This window comes from Balaenoptera musculus, chromosome 2 (assembly GCF_009873245.2).
Source record: "Balaenoptera musculus isolate JJ_BM4_2016_0621 chromosome 2, mBalMus1.pri.v3, whole genome shotgun sequence".
Taxonomy (NCBI): Eukaryota; Metazoa; Chordata; class Mammalia; order Artiodactyla; family Balaenopteridae; genus Balaenoptera; species Balaenoptera musculus.
Window position 1 is genome coordinate 90,916,911 of NC_045786.1, and position 21,252 is coordinate 90,938,162.

General features: G+C 43.5%; 1 protein-coding gene across 11 annotated transcripts in view; it reads right to left on the reverse strand.

The window, feature by feature from the left end:
* MGA (MAX dimerization protein MGA) overlaps window positions 1–986 on the reverse strand; it is a 158,730-nt gene extending 157,744 nt beyond the window's left edge. For 10 of the 11 annotated variants that reach the window (XM_036845116.1, XM_036845115.1, XM_036845120.1 and 7 more), the window contains exon 1: window positions 629–698. The gene's annotated coding sequence lies outside the window, so the exon portion shown is untranslated. Of the gene's footprint in view, window positions 1–628; window positions 699–920 lie in introns of those variants that run through there. The other variant, XM_036845107.1, reaches the window with a different exon arrangement.
* Between the last annotated feature and the right edge of the window lie 20,266 nt (window positions 987–21,252).

A 21,252-nucleotide genomic window follows, 5' to 3' on the forward strand; every position in this document is an offset into this window, starting at 1 on the left:
TTCCACCACACCACACAGCTTCTCACCGACGATTGCCACGCTTCGAGGTGGGAGGAGTAAAAACAGCCAGTCCGGCCAAAGCAAAGGCGCTGGAAAACCGAGGAACGGCGCAGCCGAGAGCACATGACTGGCCACTCCTCTCCCCTCCCACCCTCCGCCCTCCCCCTTCCCCCCTCCCCCCTTCCCCCTTCCCCGCGCCAGCAGCACGCGCTGCCAACCTCGTCATGTGACCTTCACGCGGCCCCAGCGCTCCCCCTGCTAGGCGACTCTTTCCAGCAGCCATTTTGCCGAGAACTTGTCGTCCGTGCTCACAGTGGAGCAGGACGCCACGAAAACCCGCAGCCAGACTTTACAGGCCGCACACGCGCTTCGAAAGAGTACTGGGACCTGCAGGGCAGAGCCCAACCTCACTGAACACGTCGCACCCCGGGGCGCCGGGGAAAGCTGTGGGTGCGCCTCGGAGTGCGATTGGCTGTGGCGTCCACGTGACGCCATCGCCCCCCCACCCTCTCCTTCCCCCCCACCCACAAAAACAACCAGACAGACTCTTAACACCTCGCGCCAAGTACGCGCCGCTGGGCGCGTGGGGACAGACGGGGCGCGTGGCAACCAGGGCGCCTGCGCGTACCTGCCAGAGCCGACCGGAGCGAGCCCACGCGCCGCTCCGCTCACGGGTCCGGGAATCCTCGCGCTGCTGGACCACCGGGCTAGTCATTGGCGGCCAGGTTTGGTCATGTGATCGGCTCAGGCCCGCCCCTAACCGCTAATCACCTGGCACCGTGCTCGAAGCGGCGCCGAAAGTCGTTCGCACGCGGAAAGGGAGGGTAGTTAGAGGACCTCCTTTTCAGCCGTTATGGGCTTACGTTCCTACAGGGGAAACGAGGAAGCGGGGTCTCAAAACTAAGTAAGCTCACACCTACCGCTTTAACTTCGCGTGCCCCTCTAGGAGCCGGGAACCATCGCCCTTGGGCGCTCCCCGATGCACGCCGGGATATGTCTGGCGCCCCTCAGTGTGTTGCAGAGCATGCCGGGAGAGGCACCTCTCCCGATTTCCTGGCTCTCACCTCCCTGGTGTTCCTTTCTTGTCCCATTGAAAGCCCTGTCCTACGGCTGGGATGGAGGCGGTTCCGGTAATTATGGGAGTGTGACTGGGTGTAACAGGCACTTTGAGTCCCCCTTCCCCCACTCCTTTGATCTGTGTGGTTTTAGGGAAACCGCTTAACTTTTCTTCAAAGAGCATGCATTTAGTAAGTGCCTGCTGAGTGCCTTTTTGAATATTGCAAAAAAAAAAAAAAAAGGGAGGGTCTTTGCCTACAAGCAAACTATCAGAAGTTCGTGGTGGGGGAAAGAATGCTAATTTAAATACAACTTACTACAAACCCTACTCGCAAGTAGAAATAATCCTTTAGAATATGTTTGGGGATAGAAGACCAGACCTTTCTTGATAAACATACTGCTATTGTTGGGGAAAGTGGAGGTGAGAAGAGGAGGAGGCGTTTTAAAGGGACAGGAGTTGTAGCCCTACTACATTTCTGGTTCAACGTAATCTAGCAATGATGTGTTGGAACCAAGAAAAACATCATCTACTAACGCTGAGAAAAGGTGGTCTTGCATTAGAATGAGTTAATTTTGTAACGTAGTCACAAAACCGACCTCCAGGACAAAAACCTGATATTCTACTCCCAATTAAAACTATCTGTTCTGCTCTAACTCCATTCCTCAGCTTTGCCGATTTCAAAACTTTGTTTTTTCTGTTAACAAAGGGATGATTAAACTGGGGGAATTTGACTAGCGCTGGTCAGACTCACAAGAATGCTATTTATAAGCTAGAAATTAAATGTGTTAATTTATAATGTGGTTATCAAGCCCAAATACATCGTTCTGGGCACCCTTTTCTGGTTTCAAGGCACTTTAAGCCTAATTACTTATCAGAAAATTATTTTCTGACCATAAAATCAAAAGAAAGGGAATTAGACAATCACGTATAATAAAATCATTAAATTAGAAGACTATGTTAAACTTGAAGTTTATCAAACAGTCCAATATACTTTATTGCATTTAATCCTAACAACAACCCTGAGAGAAAAGTACTATACTAATATTACTATCTTCTGAGACAATCTTTAGTGAGAAACTGGAAAACGTGTTTTGATGTTCTCCAGGCAATTGTGATGCACAACTAGGTTGGGGTCTATTGGCTATAGTGGAAAGAGCCTTGGCCTTGAAATAAGACCCATCCGGGTGAACTTGCAATTCTCCACTTTCTGTACTTTGACCTTGAACAGGTTTTTTAACATTTTAACCCTCAATTCCTTTAACTTCAGTTTGGGGCCAACAAACCTAGCTTTTGGATTTTCATAATGATTCCAAGATAAAAGTACTTAGAACACCTGTCACAGTCCCTGGTGAATAGGAGGCACTATATAGATGTGACTACTAGTTAGTGATAAAGGTTGTATTTTAACCAGCATCCTGTATTCTGTCCAATACAACATATTCTTGAATCCTTTTTTCTCCACTAGTCTGTTTCTCCCCTAGACAGTGCTAGAGGCACACTAACAGATTCTTACACTGCAGATCTTTTTTAGATTCCTTCGTTTCTGTTGCCCATCTCTTAGTACATATTGTTACATTATCTCTCACCTTCATTTCAAGGGTTTTTTTTTCATCTTAACATGTCATGTTAATATGCTGAACTGTAGACATTATTTAAGTAAAATAATGATAATACAGAGATGCTTAGAGGGTGGAGGGGGCACGTGTGCCTGCACTTGAAGAAGGTTAAAAATTGTTTACATTTAAATACCTCAGAGTTGGACTTCCCTGGTGGTGCAGTGGTTAAGAATCTGCCTGCCAATGCAGGGGACATGGGTTCGATCCCTGTTCCGGGAAGATCCCACATGTCGCGGAGCAACTAAGCCCGTGCGCCACAACTACTGAGCATGTGCTCTAGAGCCCGCGAGCCACAACTACTGAGCCCGCACGCTGCAACTACTGAAGCCCACACACCTAGAGCCTCTGCTCCGTAGCAAGAGAACCCACCGCAATGAGAAGCCGGCACCACAACGAAGAGTAGTCCCCGCTCGCCACAACTAGAGAAAGCCCATGCACAGCAACGAAGACCCGACGCAGCCAAAAATAAATAAATAAATAAATTTGAAAAAGAAGAAAAAAATGATTTAAAAAAAAAAAACTCATTCTCCCTTCACTTACGTAACACAATGTTTTAGACTCTCCCTTCCCAGTCTCCTCTCCTGCCTTTATCCATTCCTAGCAAAGGGCAGTTTACCTAGAGCAGAGCTTCCCGTAGACATCTGAAATTCAGCATTTCAAAAGTCAAACTAATTGTCTCTTCACGCCACACACCAGCTACTACTGCATTCCCTTAAATGGGCAATGACACCACCATTCCAATAAGCCTCCCAGTGTAGGAAACCTCCCTATCCTCCCTGGTCCTTCTCATCTGTTTTCCACTTTTTTAGTCATAAAGTTATATTGCTTCAAACACCTTAACATTTTTTTAAGGTCACCCCCTACTTTCCATTTCTTCAACCACTGCATTAGTTCGACCCTTATCTCTAAGAGACCCTACAAATACAAGCATATGAATATTTCATTATAATGATAATAGCCTGTTAAATTTGATTTCAGAATACAAAACGTGTCATCTATATTGTTTTACAATAGACTAGTAAAAGGTTTATAATGCCCTACACAGGGCTTCCCTGGTGGCGCAGTGGTTAAGAATCTGCCTGCCAGTGCAGGGGACAAGGCTTCGAGCCCTGTTCCGAGAAGATCCCACATGTCGCGGAGCAACTAAGCCCGTGCGCCACAGCTACTGAGCCTGCGCTCTAGAGCCCGCGAGCCACAACTACTGAAGCCTGCACTCTAGAGCCCGCCAGCCACAACCACTGAAGCCTGCGCGCCTAGAGCCTGTGCTCCACAACAAGAGAAGCCACCGCAATGAGAAGCCCTCGCACCACAACAAAGAGTAGCCCCCTCTCACCGCAACTAGAGAAAGCCCGCGCACAGCAATGAAGACCCAACGCAGCCAAATAAATAAATAATAAAATAAATCTATAATGTCCTACACAGTGAATGCTCTTAGTAAGGATGAGTGAAATAATTTTTTAATATATCTATTTACTAGAAGTTTTGAAGAGATATTTTACTGAGTGCCAAAAAGTATTAGTAGTGATCTTGGAAGTAGTTGTTCACACTTACACTATTCTCAAATATTTCTGGTTCTCCCAACTTCCAGGAACATGATATCAATATAATTGCTCTTCCTTGCTCCTATAAAGTTAGGAATGACTACATGACTTGCTTTGGCAATGAAATGTGAGTAGAAGTGACATGTATCACTTCTCAGAAGAAGCTTTAAATGCCAGCATGCAATTCAGCCATTTTCTCTTTCCTTCTGCCACAGCTACTAGCAATGTTCCAACTGGTGGTCACTCTGTCAGCCTTGATCCCATAATAGGGATGACAAGAGCAGAGACCCCTAACCAACTAACAGTGAATATGTAGCATGAGCAAAAAATAACTTATGTAGTTTTCAGACACTGAGATTTGGGATCATCAGTTACCACACATAATATAGCCACATTGAATTATACAGAAATGGAGGAAATTACTACAGGTGACCAAATTCCATTTTGTTAAGGAAGACTTCAATTGCCAATGTCCACCATGTGATACAAATTTAGAAACAGAGTAGAAGACTCTAGCAGCATGAGGGGACAACTGCCTGAGGGTGATGTAAAAGAAGAGCCTGAAGAAAGAACATTCATTAGAACCGTGCTTTTCATCTCCCCTCACTATATGATCCATTCTTCATAGACCAGCCAAAGCGATCTTTTAAAAATATTAGTGAGATATTATGATCCTCTGCTTGAAACCGACCAATGTTTCATAATGCACTTAAGGTAAAATCCACATTCTTTACATTGGCCTATGAACCCTAACGGATCTGGCCCTTGCCTACTTATGATTTTGTGGTTTATGCACTCTTGATCATTATTATCACACCCACTTTATGTCCTTCAAGATGTTTGTGCCTTCAGCCTGGGATGAAATCCATGTGGATGGACCCTTCTGAATGGTTCTCATCAGCTCTAATGTCACTCTCTAAAAGAAAGGTCTTAACTGACTACCTTATCTAAAGTAGACTCCCTCCATTTACCAGTCACCTGTATTTTATCACCCTGTTTTATTTCCTTTATGGGGCTTCTCATTACCTTACTTATTTGATTTATTGTTTCCCTCCTGCCTCTACCCAAGAGAATGTAAACTTCATAAGAGTAGAGCCCTCCTCTCTATTCTCAATGTCTGGAACAGTATCTGGCACATAAAAGACAGGGAAAAAATATTTGCAAACTGTATATCTTTTAATATCCAGAATATATAAAGAACTCCTACAACGCAACAACAACAAAACAAAACAAAACCAAAAAACCTCAATTTAAAAATAGGTAAAGGATTTGAATAGATATTTCTCCAAAGATGTACAGATGACCAATTAGCACATGAAAATATGCTCACCATCACTAATCTTTAGAGAACTGCAAGTTAAAACCACAACGAGAGGGAGTTCCCTGGTGGCGCAGTGGTTGAGACTCTGCGCTCCCAATGCAGGGGGCCTGGGTTCAATCCCTGGCCGGGGAACTAGATCCCACATACATGCCACAAATAAGGAGCCTGCGAGCTGTAACTAGAAGGAAGCTGCCTGCTGCAACTGAGACCCAGTGCAACCAAATAAATTAAATAAATAAATAAATAAATAAAACCCACAATGGGATACCACTTCACACCTCTTACGATGGCTACTACTTAAAAAACAAAAACAAAACAGAAAATAACAAGTGTTGGCAAGGATGTGGAAAAATTGGAACTCGTGTGTTGTTGGTGGTTTTAAATGGTGCAGCCACTATAGAAATTAGTATGGCAGTTCCTAAAAAAACTAAAAATATATTACCATGTAATCCAGCAATTCAAAAGAATTGAAAGTAGGGTCTTGAAGAGATATTTATACACCCATGTTCATAGCAGCACTATTTAGAATAGCCAAGAGGTCGAAACAACCCAAGTGCCCATGGACAGATGAATGGACAAGCAAAATGTGATATATAAATACAGTGGAATATTATTCAGCCTTTAAAAATGATGGAAAATCTGACACATGCTACAACATGGATGAATGTTGAGGATATTATGCTACATGAAAAAAAGCCAGTCACAAGAAGACAGATACTTTATGTTTCCACTTATATGAGGTATCTAGAGTAGTCAAATTCATAGAGACAGAAAGTAGAATGGTGGTTTCCAGGGGTTGGAGGGAAGGGGAGATGGGAAATTGTTTAAAGGGTATAGTGTTACAGTTTTGCAAGATGAAGAGCTCTGGAGCTTGCACAACAATATGAATGTGCTTAACACTACTGAACTGTACACTTAAAAATGGTTAAGATTGGGACTTCCCTGGTGGTGCAGTGGTTAAGAATCAACCTGGCAATGCAGGGGACACGGGTTCAAGCCCTGGTCTGGGAAGATCCCACGTGCCACGGAGCAACTAAGTCCATGCGCCACAACTACTGAGCCTGCGCTCTAGAGCCCACAAGCCACAACTACTGAGCCTGCGTGAAGCCCTCGCGCCTAGAGCCCGTGCTCCGCAACAAGAGAAGCCACCGCAATGAGAAGCCCACGCACCACAACAAAGAGTAGCCCCCACTCGCCGCAACTAGAGAAAGCCCACACGCAGCAGCCAAGACCCAATGCAGCCAAAAATTTTTTTAAAAAAAGGTTAAGATTGTAAATTTTATGTTATATATATTTTACTACAATTTTTTTTAAAAGACAGCAGATATCTGTTGACTGAATGAAATAATGAATGAATATGTAAGTTAAGACTAACATTTCTGATATTTATTTACCATTTCAACTTTATTGGACTTGGCTACTTCTAACGGTTACTAGTTTTGAGTATTTTTGTGAGAGAGAGAGAGAGAAAAACAGATAGAGAGACAGTTCTCCACACCACTCTCACATTTATCTTACTTTTCTGAAGCACAGATCTCATCATACAATGCCTCCACTTAAAAACCATTGATAAAGTCCAACTTATCAAACTTTTTTTTTATGGTTAGCACTATTGTATCTTGTCCAAATGCTCTTTGCCCACCCCAATTTATTAAGATTGTCTTCTGTGTTTTGGGAAGAAGTTTTACAGTTTTAGCTTTTACATTTTAGTCTAATATCTACCTCAAATTAATACCAGTTTATGGGGACTTCCCTAGTGGTCCAGTGGCTAAGACACTGTGCTCCCAATGCAGGGGGCCGGGATTCAGTCCAGGCTTAGGACTTAGAATAGTCCTAAGGACTTAACAATAGTCAAAACAATTTTGAAAAAGATATAGTTGAAGGACTTATGCTTATCAGGGAACTAGATCCCACATGCTGCAACTAAAAGTTTGCATGCCACAACTAAAGAATCCACATGTGGCAACAAAGATCCCGCACGCAGCAACTAAGATCCTGCATGCCGCAACTAAGACCCAGTGCAGCCAAATAAATAAATTAATAAAAGTTAAAAAAAACAAAACAAAACAGTGTATGGTGTGAGGTAGGGGTTGAGGTTCACTTTTTTCCATAAGGATATTAAATTTATCCAACACTATTTGTTAAAGACTGTTTTTTCTCCTTCAAATTACCTTGGCACCTACATTAGTTATCTATCACTGTATAACAAATTACTCCCAAACTTCGCAACTTAGCTGCTTTTTTTTTTTTTTTTGGCTATGCAGCTTTATTATTTTTTTTAACATATTTATTGGAGTATAATTGCTTTACAATGGTGTGTTAGTTTCTGCTTTATAACAAAATGAATCAGCTACACATATACATATATCCCCATATCTCCTCCCTCTTGCGTCTCCCTCCCATCCTCCCTATCCCACCCCTCTAGGAGGTCACAAAGCACCGAGCTGATCTCCCTGTGCTATGCGGCTGCTTCCCACTAGCTATCTATTTTACATTTGGTAGTGTATATATGTCCATGCCACTCTCTCACTTCGTCCCAGCTTACCCTTCCCCTTCCGCATGTTCTCAAGTCCATTCTCTATGTCTGCATCTTTATTCCTGTCCTGCCCCTAGGTTCTTCAGAAACTTTTTTTTTTTTAGATTCCATATATATGTGTTAGCATATGGTATTTGTTTTTCTCTTTCTGACTTACTTCACCCTGTATGACAGTCTCTAGGTCCATCCACCTCACTACAAGTAACTCAATTTCATTTCTTTTTATGGCTGCATAATATTCCATTGTATATATGTACCACATCTTCTTTATCCATTCATCTGTTGATGGACACTTAGGTGGCTTCCATGTCCTGGCTATTGTAAGTAGAGCTTCAATGAACATGGTGGTACATGACTATTTTTGAATTATGGTTTTCTTAGGGTATATGCCCAGTAGTGGGATTGCTGGGTCGTATGGTAGTTCTATTTTTAGTTTTTTAAGGAACCTCCATACTGTTCTCCATAGTGGCTGTATCAGTTTACATTCCCACCAAGAGTGCAAGAGGGTTCCCTTTTCTCCACACCCTCTCCAGCATGCTGCAGCTTTAAACTGCAATATTTATTACCTCATAGTTTCTATGGTTAAGGAACCTGGGCACATTTTATATGGATGCCCTGGAATAAGGTTTCTCACGAGTTTGCAGTCATGCTGTTGGCCAGGGCTTCAGTCTCATCCAAAGGCTTGATTTGAGGGGAGGGGAGTCTGCTTCCAAGCTCGCTCATGTGGTTCTTGGCTGACCTTGGTCCCTTGACACATGGGCCTCTCCACAGGGCTGCCTTACAACATGACAACTAGCTCTTTACCAATAGCAAGCCATCCAAGAAAGAGTGCCCCCAAGATGTAAGCCATAGTATTCTTTAAGCCTCACCCCAGAAGTAACATCCTATCATTTCTGTCAGTCCACATTCGAGGGGAGGAGAATACATAAGGGTGTGAATACCAGGAGAGAGGAATCATTGTGGGACATCTTAGAGGCTGCCTGCTACAACATCCTTTTTCAAAAATCAATTTGCTGTATATGTTTGGGTCTATTTCTAGGCTCTATTCTGTTCAACTGACCTATTTATTTGTCCATATACTAATGCCATGTTGCCTTGATTTCTGTAGCTCTATAGCAAGTCTTGAGGTCAGGTGGTATAAGTCCTTCAACTATATCTCTTTCAAAATTGTTTTGACTATTCTAAGCCCTTTGTATTTTCATATAAATTTTAGAATCAGCTTGTCAGTTTCTATGAAAAACCTGCTGGTATTTTAATTAGAATTACATTAACTCTATAAATTAATTTGTGAATAATTAATATCTTAATAATATTGTCTTCCAATCTATTAATGTGTAGTAATAATGTGTGTATCTGACAAAGGACAAATATCTGGAATATATAAAGAACTCCTATAATTCAATAATAACGAGACAGCAACCCAAAATTTTTTAAATGGGCAAAAGACTTGAAATGACACTTAAGAAAGAACAGCTACAAATGGCTAATAAGCATATGAAAAGATGCACAATACTTAATTATTAGGGAAATACAAATTAAAACCACAATGAGATAACACTTCATGCCTTCCAGAATATCTAAAATTAAAAACACTGACAATAAAAAATGTTGGCTAGATTTGGGGCAAGTAGAACTCTCATACATTTCTGCTGGAAGTGAAAAATGGTACAATCCTTTGGAAGTAGTTTGACAATTTCTTATAAATTGTAACACATATCTATCCTATGACCCAGAAATTCAAATTTCTAGGCATTTACTCAAGAGAAATGCAAACATATAGCTACAAAAAAAGTGTTGTATAAGAATTTTTATAACAGCTTTATTCATAATCATCAAAAACTGGAAACAACACAAATGTCCATCAACAGATAAATGGATTAAAAAATTGATTATCATTGGACTATTACTCAACAATAAAAAGGAATGAACCACTGATATATGTAAAAACATAGATGAATCTCAAAACACATGTGCAAAAGAAGCCATACATATAATTATACACACTATATGATTCCATTTATATGACATTCTAGAACTAACAAAACTAATGTACAACGTGGTAGAATAAAGATGGCCCAAATTCTTTGTCTCTACCCACACTGAGTGGTGGGCTTTATTTCTCCTTTGAATTTAGGCTGGCCTTGTGATTGCTTTGACATATAGAATAGAGCAGAAGTGATGCTGTGCCAGTTTAGAGTTTAGTCTTTAAAAGGACTGGCAGCTTACACTTCCTCCTTCTTGGAACCCATGCTGTGAGGAAGCCCAAACAGCCATGTGGAAGAAAAACGAGATCCATAACTGGCAGTCCCAGCTGAGATCACAGCCAAAAGCCAATCCCAAATTGCCAGCCATGCAAGTGAGTCATCTTGGAAGTGGATTCTCCAGTTTCAGTCAAGCTGTCTCAGCTGGCTGATGCCACAGAGAACAGAGACAAAATGATTCCACTAAACCCTGACCAGTTGCAGTATCATGAGCAAATAAATGATTTTTGTTGTTTTAAGTCACTAGGTTTGGGCGTGATTATTTATTGAAATAACCAAAACATGTGGTAATAAAAATCATATCAGTAGTTGCCTCGGGGAAGAGAGACCAATTGCAAAGGGCACAAGAGGGATTTCAGGGGTGGTGGCAATGTTCTGTATCTTAAAAAATGGGACCTAATTAAACTTAAAAGCTTTTGCACAGCAAAGGATACCATCAGCAAAATGAAAAGACAACCTATGGAATGAGAGAAAATATTTACAAATGATATGACCGACAAGTGGCAATATCCAAAATATATAAACAGCTTGTACAACTCAATATCAAAAAACCAAACAACCCAATCAAAAATGGGCAGAAGAGGGACTTCCCTGGTGGTGCAGTGGTTAAGAATCTGCCTACCAATGCAGGGGACACAGGTTTGATCTCTGGCCTGGGAAGATCCCACATGCCGTGGAGCAACTAAGCCACAACCATTGAGCCTGCGCTCTAGAGCCCTCGAGCCACAACTACTGAGCCCATATGCCACAGCTACTGAAGCCCACATGCCACAACTACTGAAGCCCATGCTCTGCAACAAAGAGAAGCCACTGAAATGAAAAGCCCGCGCACCTCAACAAAGAGGAGCCCCTGCTTGCTGCAACTAGAGAAAGCCCGTGTGCAGCAACAAAGACTCAATGCAGCCATAAATAAATAAATAAATAAATTTATTTAAAAAAAAAAAAAGAATCGGCTAGCTAGTGCATGTGGCATGGTTTCGATCCCTGGTCCGGGAAGATCCCACATGCTGGGGAGCAACTAAGCCCATGCGCCACAACTACTGAAGCCCGCGTGCCCTAGAGCCCGCAAGCCGTAACTACTGAGCCCATGCACTGCAACTACTGAAGCCCGTGGGCTCTAGGGCCCACGTGCCGCAACTACTGAGCCCGCACACCTAGAGCCCGTGCTCTGCAACAAGAGAAACCACCACAGTGAGAAGCCTGCACACCTCAACAAAGAGTAGCCCCCGCTCGACACAACTAGAGAAAGCCTGCGCACAGCAACAAAGACCCAATGCAACCAAAAATAAAAAATAAAAATAAATAAATAAATAAAACTCTTTGAACCATAGACTTAAAATCTATATATTAGAATGTAAGTAAACTATACCAAATGAAGTTGCTTTAAAAAAAAAAAAAAGAAAGAAAGAAAGAAAGGAACTTCCCTGGTGGCACAGTGGTTAAGAATCTGCCTGCCAATGCAGGGGACGCAGGTTCGATCCTGGTCCGGGAAGATCCCACATGCCATGGAGCAACTAAGCCTGTGTGCCACAACTACTGAGCCTGTGCTCTAGAGCCTGTGAGCCACAACTACTGAGCCCGCATGCTGCAACTACTGAAGCCCGCAAGCCTAGGGCTCGTGCTCCGCAACAAGAGAAGCCACCACAATGAGAAGCCTGCGCACTGCAACGAAGAGTAGCCCCCTCTCGCCGCAACTAGAAAAAGCCTGCACGCAACAATGAAGACCCAACGCAGCCAAAAATAAAAATAAATAATAAATTTATTAAAAAGAATAAAACTTCGGGTAATTCTGCGAATTCTGCACTTTCACTGCTGAGGGCACGGGTTCAATCCCTGGTCAGAGCACTAAGATCCCGTAAGCCTCACGTAGTGCAGCCAAAAAAGAAAAGGGAAAAAAAAAAACTTTGAAGACTCTCTATTAACTAGAAAATAAAATTCTCGGCTTGCTGGGAGACTCCTCACAAAGTAGCCCCAGGCTGAATTCCCAGGATATTCCCTTCCCACCCTTTACACTAAAGCTAAACAACGTGATTCGCAGTTCCACATGAGCCCAGGCCTCTTGAAGTCGTTCTGTTTTCCTGGCATGTCACTCTTCCTGATTTCAGGCTGCTGAAGTCCCAGTCATCCTGTGACGCCCACCCACCTTTACCCACCCCTGTGCTGAGACAGTCTTAGTCACCACCTCCTCTTGCTCGCAGAACACTTTGTGAATAGTCTTATTATAAAACTTATCACATTATATTGTAAATTTTTGTTTACATAAATGTTTCTCTCCTGCACCAGACCCTGACTTCCTTCAGGAAAGAGACAACTTCTGATTCATCTTTGAATCACCATAATCTAAGTGCCAGGCAGGTAACAGATACTCAGAAATGGTGAATGGATTATGGTCCATTAGCCAAGGTCTCCTTTTGCTTCTCTTATTACCTTACTGCTTTTCACCAGCCCTGTGTGGTATAGGAGAGTCTCCATCCACTGCTTCCTCCACTATCTGCTTTCATCTCCCTCTCTCCTTCTTCTCCTCTCTCTCTCTCCTCTTTGGCAGTCTCTAAAGGCTCACCCAACATCATGGCTGCAACCATTTTCTTCACTACAGATAGCTCCAAATGTTCTTCATTATCCGGAAATGTTTGCTGAGCGTTAAGGACACTGTACTAAAGGCTGGACTGCAAGGACTTTCAAAAGAATCCACTGGACTTGAGGATCTGAAGAGCACTGAACGTTGAAGACAAGAGACAGAAAGGAATCAAATATCTTCAAGAAACTGAGCTTGTGTGCCCAAGAGAATGAGGAAGCATCATCAAGTGGGGAAGTATGAAGGAAGAGTTGGTTTGGGGAGAAAAATACGCATTTTGTCTTAGTTGGGTGTCATACTATTACATTCAAGTGAAACTGCTATAAATGGAGATGTAGAATTTTGTGCATTTATAAATGCCTCCCCACAAAAAAAAATATATATATATATAATTTTTATATATATAGTATATATATACTATACATGTAAATATATATATGTGTGTATGTGTATATACATATGTGTGTGTAAAAAAAAATATATATATATATATTTTGCCCTCATGAGACTTATTGAGGTGACAACATAAATCAAAGAATTCCATAAATAAATATAAAATTGCAATTCATCATAAATGCTGCCAAAGAGGTACATATTCTTATGAAAGCATGTAGTAGGAATTGACCAGCTCAAGGATATTGGCACTGATAGCTGAGGAAGAATAGAAGCCGACTAGGGGATGAGGTGGGGGAAAGGTTCTAGGCAAAATGACCAGCATGTGCAAAAGCCTACAACATAGAGACAGAAAGTAGATTAGTGGTTGCCAGGGGCCAATGGGGGTAAGGGGGGAAAGGGAGTGCCTGCTAATGGGTATAGAGTTTCTTTTTGAGGTGATTGATGAAAATGTTCTGGAATGAGATAGTGGTAATTGTTGCACAACTTTGTGAATATACTAAAGCCCACTGAATTGTATACTTTAAAAGGATGAATTTCGTGGTATCTGAGTTATACCTCAATTTTTTTTTTTTTAATTTTTGGCTGCATTGGGTCTTTGTTGCTGTGTGTGGGCTTTCTCTAGTTGCGGCGAGCAGGGGCTACTCTTCATTGTGGTGCTCTGGCTTCTCATTGCGCTGGCTTCTCTTGTTGCAGAGCACGGGCTCTAGGCACGAGGGCTTCAGTAGTTGTGGCACATGGGTTCAGTAGTTGTAGCTCGTGGGCTCTAGAGCACAGGCTCAGTAGCTGTGGCGCACGGGCTTAGTTGCTCCGCAGCATGTGGGATCTTCCCGGACCAGGGCTTGAACCCGTGACCCCTGCATTGGCAGGCAGATTCTTAACCACTGCGCCACCAGGGAAGCCCTCTCAATTTTTTTAATAAATTTATTTATTTACTTTTGGCTGCTTTGGTTCTTTGTTGCTGCACGTGGCTTTCTCTAGTTGCAGTGAGCGGGGGCCACTCTTCATTGTGGTGCATGGGCTTCTCATTGTGGTGGCTCCTCTTGTTGTGGAGCACGGGCTCCAGGCGCACGGGCTTCCATAGTTGCGGCACATGGGCTCAGTAGTTGTGGCTCGCGGGCTCTAGAGCGCAGGCTCAGTAGTTGTGGCGCACGGGCTTAGTTGCTCCGCGGCATGTGGGATCTTCCCGGACCAGGGCTCGAACCCGTGTCCCCTGCATTGGCAGGCAGATTTGTAACCACTGTGCCACCAGGGAAGTCCCCTCTCAATTTTTAAAATAGAAAAAATTACAATAATGATGAGGATTTTAAAAAAGAAAAAAAGGATGAAGATGAATGCAAGTTAAGCAACACCAGTAACAAAAAGCCTATGTCAGACAGGCCATAGCACCCTCAAGAAACTAAAAGGCCAGCCAAAACACGGAATGAGAGCAAGCATGATGCATGAGTGAGGATGAAGAGATGAGTACAAAGAACGATGCAGGAGCCACACTTAGAGAAATAATGGTAAGGTCAGAGACCCAAAGGAGATCAAAGAGTAAGAGTAGAGAGACAGATCAAGAGCTTGCACAGTGAACCTCCCTCCACGCCCACAACCGAGGAGTAGAAAGAAAGAAATGGAACCTGTACGGGTGTTGGACAAAGAAGCCACAGGGAAGGAGAAGCAGCAGCACAACAGACTTGCACTCAGGCCAAGACAAGAGAAGATTCCACAGAGCAGATGACAGTCAGCAATACTGACCATTGCCAAGAGGCTAAAAAGGACAGAAATCAAGAAAAGTCCTTTGAATTTGGAGCTGGATGACCACAGACACAGCCATGTGAGAGTGGGGGTGGGGGAGAGAGCCAGATGGCAGAGGAATAATGAGAGAGTGAGTCACAAAGACATGGAAGCACACAGTATTTGGCAGTGAAAGGAGGAGGAAAATGGGACAGTAGCTTAAAGAGACGGGGGTCATATGGAGGCCTTTTTCAAAATAGGAGAGACCTGAGTGTGTTTGAGAATGAGAAACGGGAGCCAGGAAAAAGGAATCAATTTAAACTATGAGGGAGAAAATAATTCATTCAACAAGTTCCCTTGAGGAGATGGGAGAGGATGGAATCAAGACACAGGTGGAGAGCACAGACTTAGAAAATAAGACAGGGGCTTCCCTGGTGGCGCAGTGGTTGAGAATCCGCCTGCCAATGCAGGGGACACGGGTTCGAACCCTGGTCCGGGAAGATCCCACATGCCGTGGAGCAGCTAATCCCGTGCGCCACAACTACTGAGCCTGCGCTCTAGAGCCCGTGAGCCACAACCACTAAAGTCCATGCACCTAGAGCCTGTGCTCTGCAACAAGAGAAGCCACCGCAATGAGAAGCCCTCGCACCGCAACAAAGAGTAGCCCCCTGCTCGCCACAATTAGAGAAAAGCCCATGCGCAGCAACGAAGACCCAACGCAGCCAAAAATAAATTAATTAATTAATTGAAAAAAAAAAGAAAATAAGACAGTCTTTTACTCTGAGGAAGGCAGTGATGGATAGTGACAGATTTTTTTTTAGGTGAAGAGGAGTTTGGATAATGGAGGATGTCATTGGCCTCTGTGTTCTCAGTAATATTAAGAGCTAATATTTACTAAGCATTCACCATGGTAGTGGCCTAAACAACTCATATATTAACTCATTTAATCCTCACAACCACTTCATAAGATAGGTACTGTGGTTATTCCCATTTTGCAGTGAAGGAAGCAGAGTCACTGAGGAGTGAAATAACTTCAATAAGTTCCCGCAGGTAATAGACGATAGAACTTATATTTCTACCTGTGACGTAGGAAGGGAGTGAGGTGATTTGCCAAGATTAAAGGAGGAAGTGGTAGAAAAGAAAGGAAAAAGGGAAACTGGGGACCTGAAGTACATTAGGAAAGTTTAAAAGAGTCAAAGTGAAAAGTATGCTACTGAGAATGCGATTCAAGTTAGACTTCTTCGGGGACTTCCCTGGTGGCGCAGTGGTTAAGAATCCGCCTGCCAATGCAGGGCACACGGGTTCGATCCCTGGTCCGGGAAGATACCACATGCCGCGGAGCAGCTAATCCCGTGCACCACAACTACTGAGCCTGTGCTCTAGCTCCTGAGAACCACAACTACTGAGCCCATGTGCCACAACTACTGAAGCCTGCGCACCTAGAGCCTGTGCTCTGCAACAAGAGAAGCCACCGCAATGAGAAGCCCACGCACCACAACAAAGAGTAGCCCCCGCTCGTCGCAACTAGAGAAAGCCCATGCACAGCAACGAAGACCCAACGCAGCCAAAAATAAATAAATTAAATTAAATTAAAAAAGAAAAATGTTCTTCTAAAAAAAAAAAAAAAGTTAGACCTCTTCCAGAGCAGCAGTCCCATCTCTCCCCCACAGAGACAACCTCTCCACTTGAAGACTCCACAATTGAGATATGATTAATTCTTTACTCAGTTTTAGGTGATTCAGCCCCTCCTTTCAAGGTCCTGGGCTCTGGGTCTGCCCATTGGACAGGATTCTCCTGGTAAAGCCGAAGATGGCAGAGAATTATTCTGTCAGAGACTTGGCCCGAAGCCAACCACACACCTGGGCAGCTTTACTGAACCTATAAAGTGCATACTTTATATTGGCATTAAGTTGGCATCTCAGTAGGCCCTATGATTCAAGAAAGATTTTCTAACTTAAAGTGAGTGAAAAAGGAACAGAAAATTTCTTGCTGAGATTGTTCCTGTAGCCCTTACCACAGGTAACAAACCTGCTTTTTCAAAACCAAATTTGAACTTGATAAAAACTTTTTATATGTTCCATAATTATTTACGTCACCAAGGAAACAGAAGAATTCACAAGAAGCCAAATTGTCTCTATTCTCTTCCTCAAATGTCAGTGGTATGTTGGCAAAGATTCTTAGAGGAGTGAGAACAGAAAAGCAGCAGCACTAAAAAGCCAGAAACCTCCTCAGTATAGAGACATCAGTCAAAAATGTCACAGAAAGGCAAATTGGATTTAGAATAGTTTCCAGGCAAATTTGCATCACTGATATTATTTCCTCCAGCAATATGTATTAGTATTTTTTCACATTGTGAAGAACACCCCACTTCCTAACTATAATTCTCTTGAAGTATCGACATTCACACAAGTCAGTATTCCAGCTCCCATGCACAAGTAGAGCTGGACTGATGAGGTTTCATGACTCAAAAGGATAAATACTGGCACAAATGCATATAAGCAAGGCAGCCTGGATATTTAGCTAGACAACCAATTGGGAATCAAACTCAGATGCAAAGATGGAGAGATCCATTGTTCCTGAGATGTGAACAAGGAGCAAACACAGCGCAGAATGGAACTGGGTTTAAGAATGTGTCATGTGAATCCGCCTACAGACAACTCTGGGAACTGTTCCTGAAATGGGAGGAGGCTGTCATCACCTCTCCCTCAGTAGCGCCATGTGCCACAGTAATGATTTTCGTTTTGGAAGCGCGTTTTGATATGCTGTCTCCCTTCCCGCATTTCCCTCCTCCCCACTCTGGGAAACAAACTTGATGCTCACTAACCTCTGCCTTTGCTGTCTGAGGAAGGAAGTGGGGGGAGTTTTACAATCCCCTGTGAAGCAAGGCTGCCCCTGCCATCACCCAGGCGGGTCTGCTCTCTGCTTCCTCCTGGTGGATGTGGAGGGAAGACTGATTCCTTGTAGCGAGGTGTAAAGAGAGCTAAATTGTGGCAATTGAGAGACCTCCAGTGCAGGTCAGTTCAGAAGGACTGATGGGTAAGCTCTGACCTGCTTCTTCATTCTTCGTGGACAGACATAAGCGGAGTGATGAACGGCAACATCTAGTCCTTTCCTGGGAGAGAAGGCTACAGGTTTTCTAACTGCACTGTTTCAAGGCTCAGGAAAGATCAGCCGCACCTGTACTACAGCCGACTTGAGTTTAGGCTGTCAAAGCCATTGCATTAATAGCTAACAATTGTTATCCAGCCACAGTCCCTGGGGCTCCTCACACATAAGCAAGCAGTGTCTTATAACAGAAGATCGTCTTCTAATTACCCTTTCGAATCAGAGCTAGATGTTATGCATCCACACGTGCAAGTAAGTCACAGATGGAGGATAATTTGTGATCATGCCACCTGACCTTAAGCTATCTGCGAGTCTTTTCGAGAAGATTTTATATAGTCCTGAAGCCCCACGAAGATCCTGCCTCTCCTAGCGGAGCAAGAAGATACCCACAGATTCTACAAATCTGTCTTTCCCCCATTCCTTTTGCTCCTTGGACAGGCTAAAACCCCCTCTTGAGTTTTATGTCGCATTTCATACCCTCTTAGTCACTGCTTAGCTACATAGATTCCGATCCTTATGTCTCTACCAGAGATCGGCTCTTATTTTCTCTTAGTCATCTCTCCCGTTCCCCTCTCCTATTGGTTTAGAGTTATCTCACCATAATCACACAGAAGGCCCTCCTTGCTACTCCATTATTTTTTTTTTTTTTAAGATTTTTAGAAATTTCATGTAATGTCTGAAACATTTATATTAACATATTTCCATACAAATAACCCAATGAAAGTTTAGTATTAGTTGTTTTGTTTGTTTTTTTATACTGCAGGTTCTTATTAGGCATCAGTTTTATACACATCAGTGTATACATGTCAATCCCAATCGCCCAATTCAGCACACCACCATCCCCACCTCATTATTTTTTTTAAAAAAAGATTTTTTTGATGTGGACCATTTTTAAAGCCTTTATTGAATTTGTTACAATATTGCTTCCATTTTATGTTTTGGTTTTTTGGCTGTGAGGCATATGGGATCTTAGCTACCTGACCAGGATAGAACCTGCACCCGCTACACTGGAAGGCGAAGTCTTAACCACTGGACAGCTAGGGAAGTCCCATCCATTATTTATTCTTATAGCATTTTCAAGTTCATCCCCCTACCAGTGCGCGCGCGCACACACACACACACACACACACACACTCAGTACTTACATGGGGTCCAGGTGTTCTGGGCCCAAGTAGACTTATTCTAAATGGACACGCAGAGCCTGCATCCACAGCCCTTAGGGAACTTGGTCCTAGAATACTGGCGTAACTGAACGAAGGGAGAGCAAAACTGTGAGTTTTGAATACTGGAGGTGGCTCACTGCCCATAGAGCAGAAAACAAGACCCACTGAAAAGACAGACTTCATGTTGATCCCAGTGATCCAGCAGTTGTTTTCCAAGTTCTCATTAACATTTCCTGCTGGCCTAGGGTACAGGGAAGTTCTGAAATCGTACTAATAGCACCCTTTCTAACAGTCATACTGAGGGATGGAAAGCTTGTGTGTTGGGGAAAGCAATTCCATCCTAGGTTACAGCCATCACAATTAACACTTGTGTTGTCATTTGCAATATACAAAGCCCTTTTATAAATGAGAGCTGATCTCCACAGCATTCTAGTGAAAAGGCCAGAGAAAGTGTTCTTATCTCCATTTTATAGATGCAGAAGATTCTGAAAGGTTTAGTGACTCATCCAGGGTCAAGCAGGACAAAAGAGAAAACAAAGCAGAATAAAAGGATGGAAAACTCAAGAAAGAAAGAAAGAGATAAAGTGAACTGCCTTCAAAGATCTTCTGTCATCTCAAACCCTATGATGTAGGGGACCCTCTGACAGTTTGGGGGCAGGGGAGCGCAGCAAAGCCACTCAGCTCTACTAGTCCCCAGACTGTGAACTCCCAGACAATGCTGCAGAGGAAACCTGGGAAGTTAGCCCACAGCTCTTCCCAGGGATGGTGGCTGTGGAAACACTGGCTTTATCTTTAATTAAAACTGCAAGCTTCCCTCTTTACTTTCTTATGCATATTTAATGAGTCACTAAAAACTGTTAACCAGGAGTTCGGGTTAATATTATCTTGAACAGAACCCTGCCTTTCTGTCTTTCCCTCCCACCCTCACACTCCCAATTTTTTCTGCTCCTGCGGCTGCTGCTGTTGCTGTTTGCCTTTTTCTCCTTCCTCAGAATCACTCACTTCCTCTCCCTATTTCGCATGAGTCTTTCCCTCCCCACTCCTCCTCCTCACTGTTTTCCTCCTGTGCTCCTGGAGAAACCAAACAGCTCCACCGTAAGGACTCTGTGAAACACAAGGAACAGGCTACAGTTGACTGACCTGGTGAGTGGAAGACATCACAGGAAACCAAGCTGATATCCTAGGGCCAGTCAGCCAGGGCTGCTCTGGAGTTTCCCTGCTGTCCTACTGGCAGCAACTCCAGGGAGTCCAGATGGTCCTAGAAAAATCTCTGGCCCAACGATAAAATGGCAGAATTGATTTTAAGCCCCTAGAAATGTTGAATTGCTGTTTATGGACTCTGGAATCAGGTTGAATCTGGGACCTCTGATAGGTGGAATGTGACCTAAATCTACAGGGAGTCCCATATGGTCTCACCCAAGGGTCCTGAAACCCTGGGCATAGTCAGGAGCTGCCTCAGATGGTGCTGATGGAAGGAACATGAGGGCGGGCCTGAAGACTGGGAGAGACATAAGCCACTCCTTGGAGTGGGGAAGGGGACAGACCAGAAGCTTCCTGCCGGAAAGACATAAGTTTCAGGGGAAGCTCCTCTACACCCCAGGAGCTCAGGGAGGGATAGCCTTGGGCTGAACACATCATCCACACATTTGTAATCCTGCATGGCGCCAAAATGCTGTCCTGAGTCTAGCACAACGGACATGAGCACATGCAGACATCCTCTCCTTGTGGAGAAAGGTGCTCCTGCTGGTGCTGGGAGCCGATTATATTCTGCTTTAACTTTTGTTTTAAAATAGTATTATAGGGACTTCCCTGGTGGTCCAGTGGCTAAGACTCCGCACCCTCAGTGCAGGGGGCTGGGGTTCGATCCCTGGTCAGGGAACTAGATCCCGCATGCTGCAACTAAAGATCCTGCGTGCCACAACTAAGACCCGACGCAGCCAAATAAATAAATAAATAGCATTATAA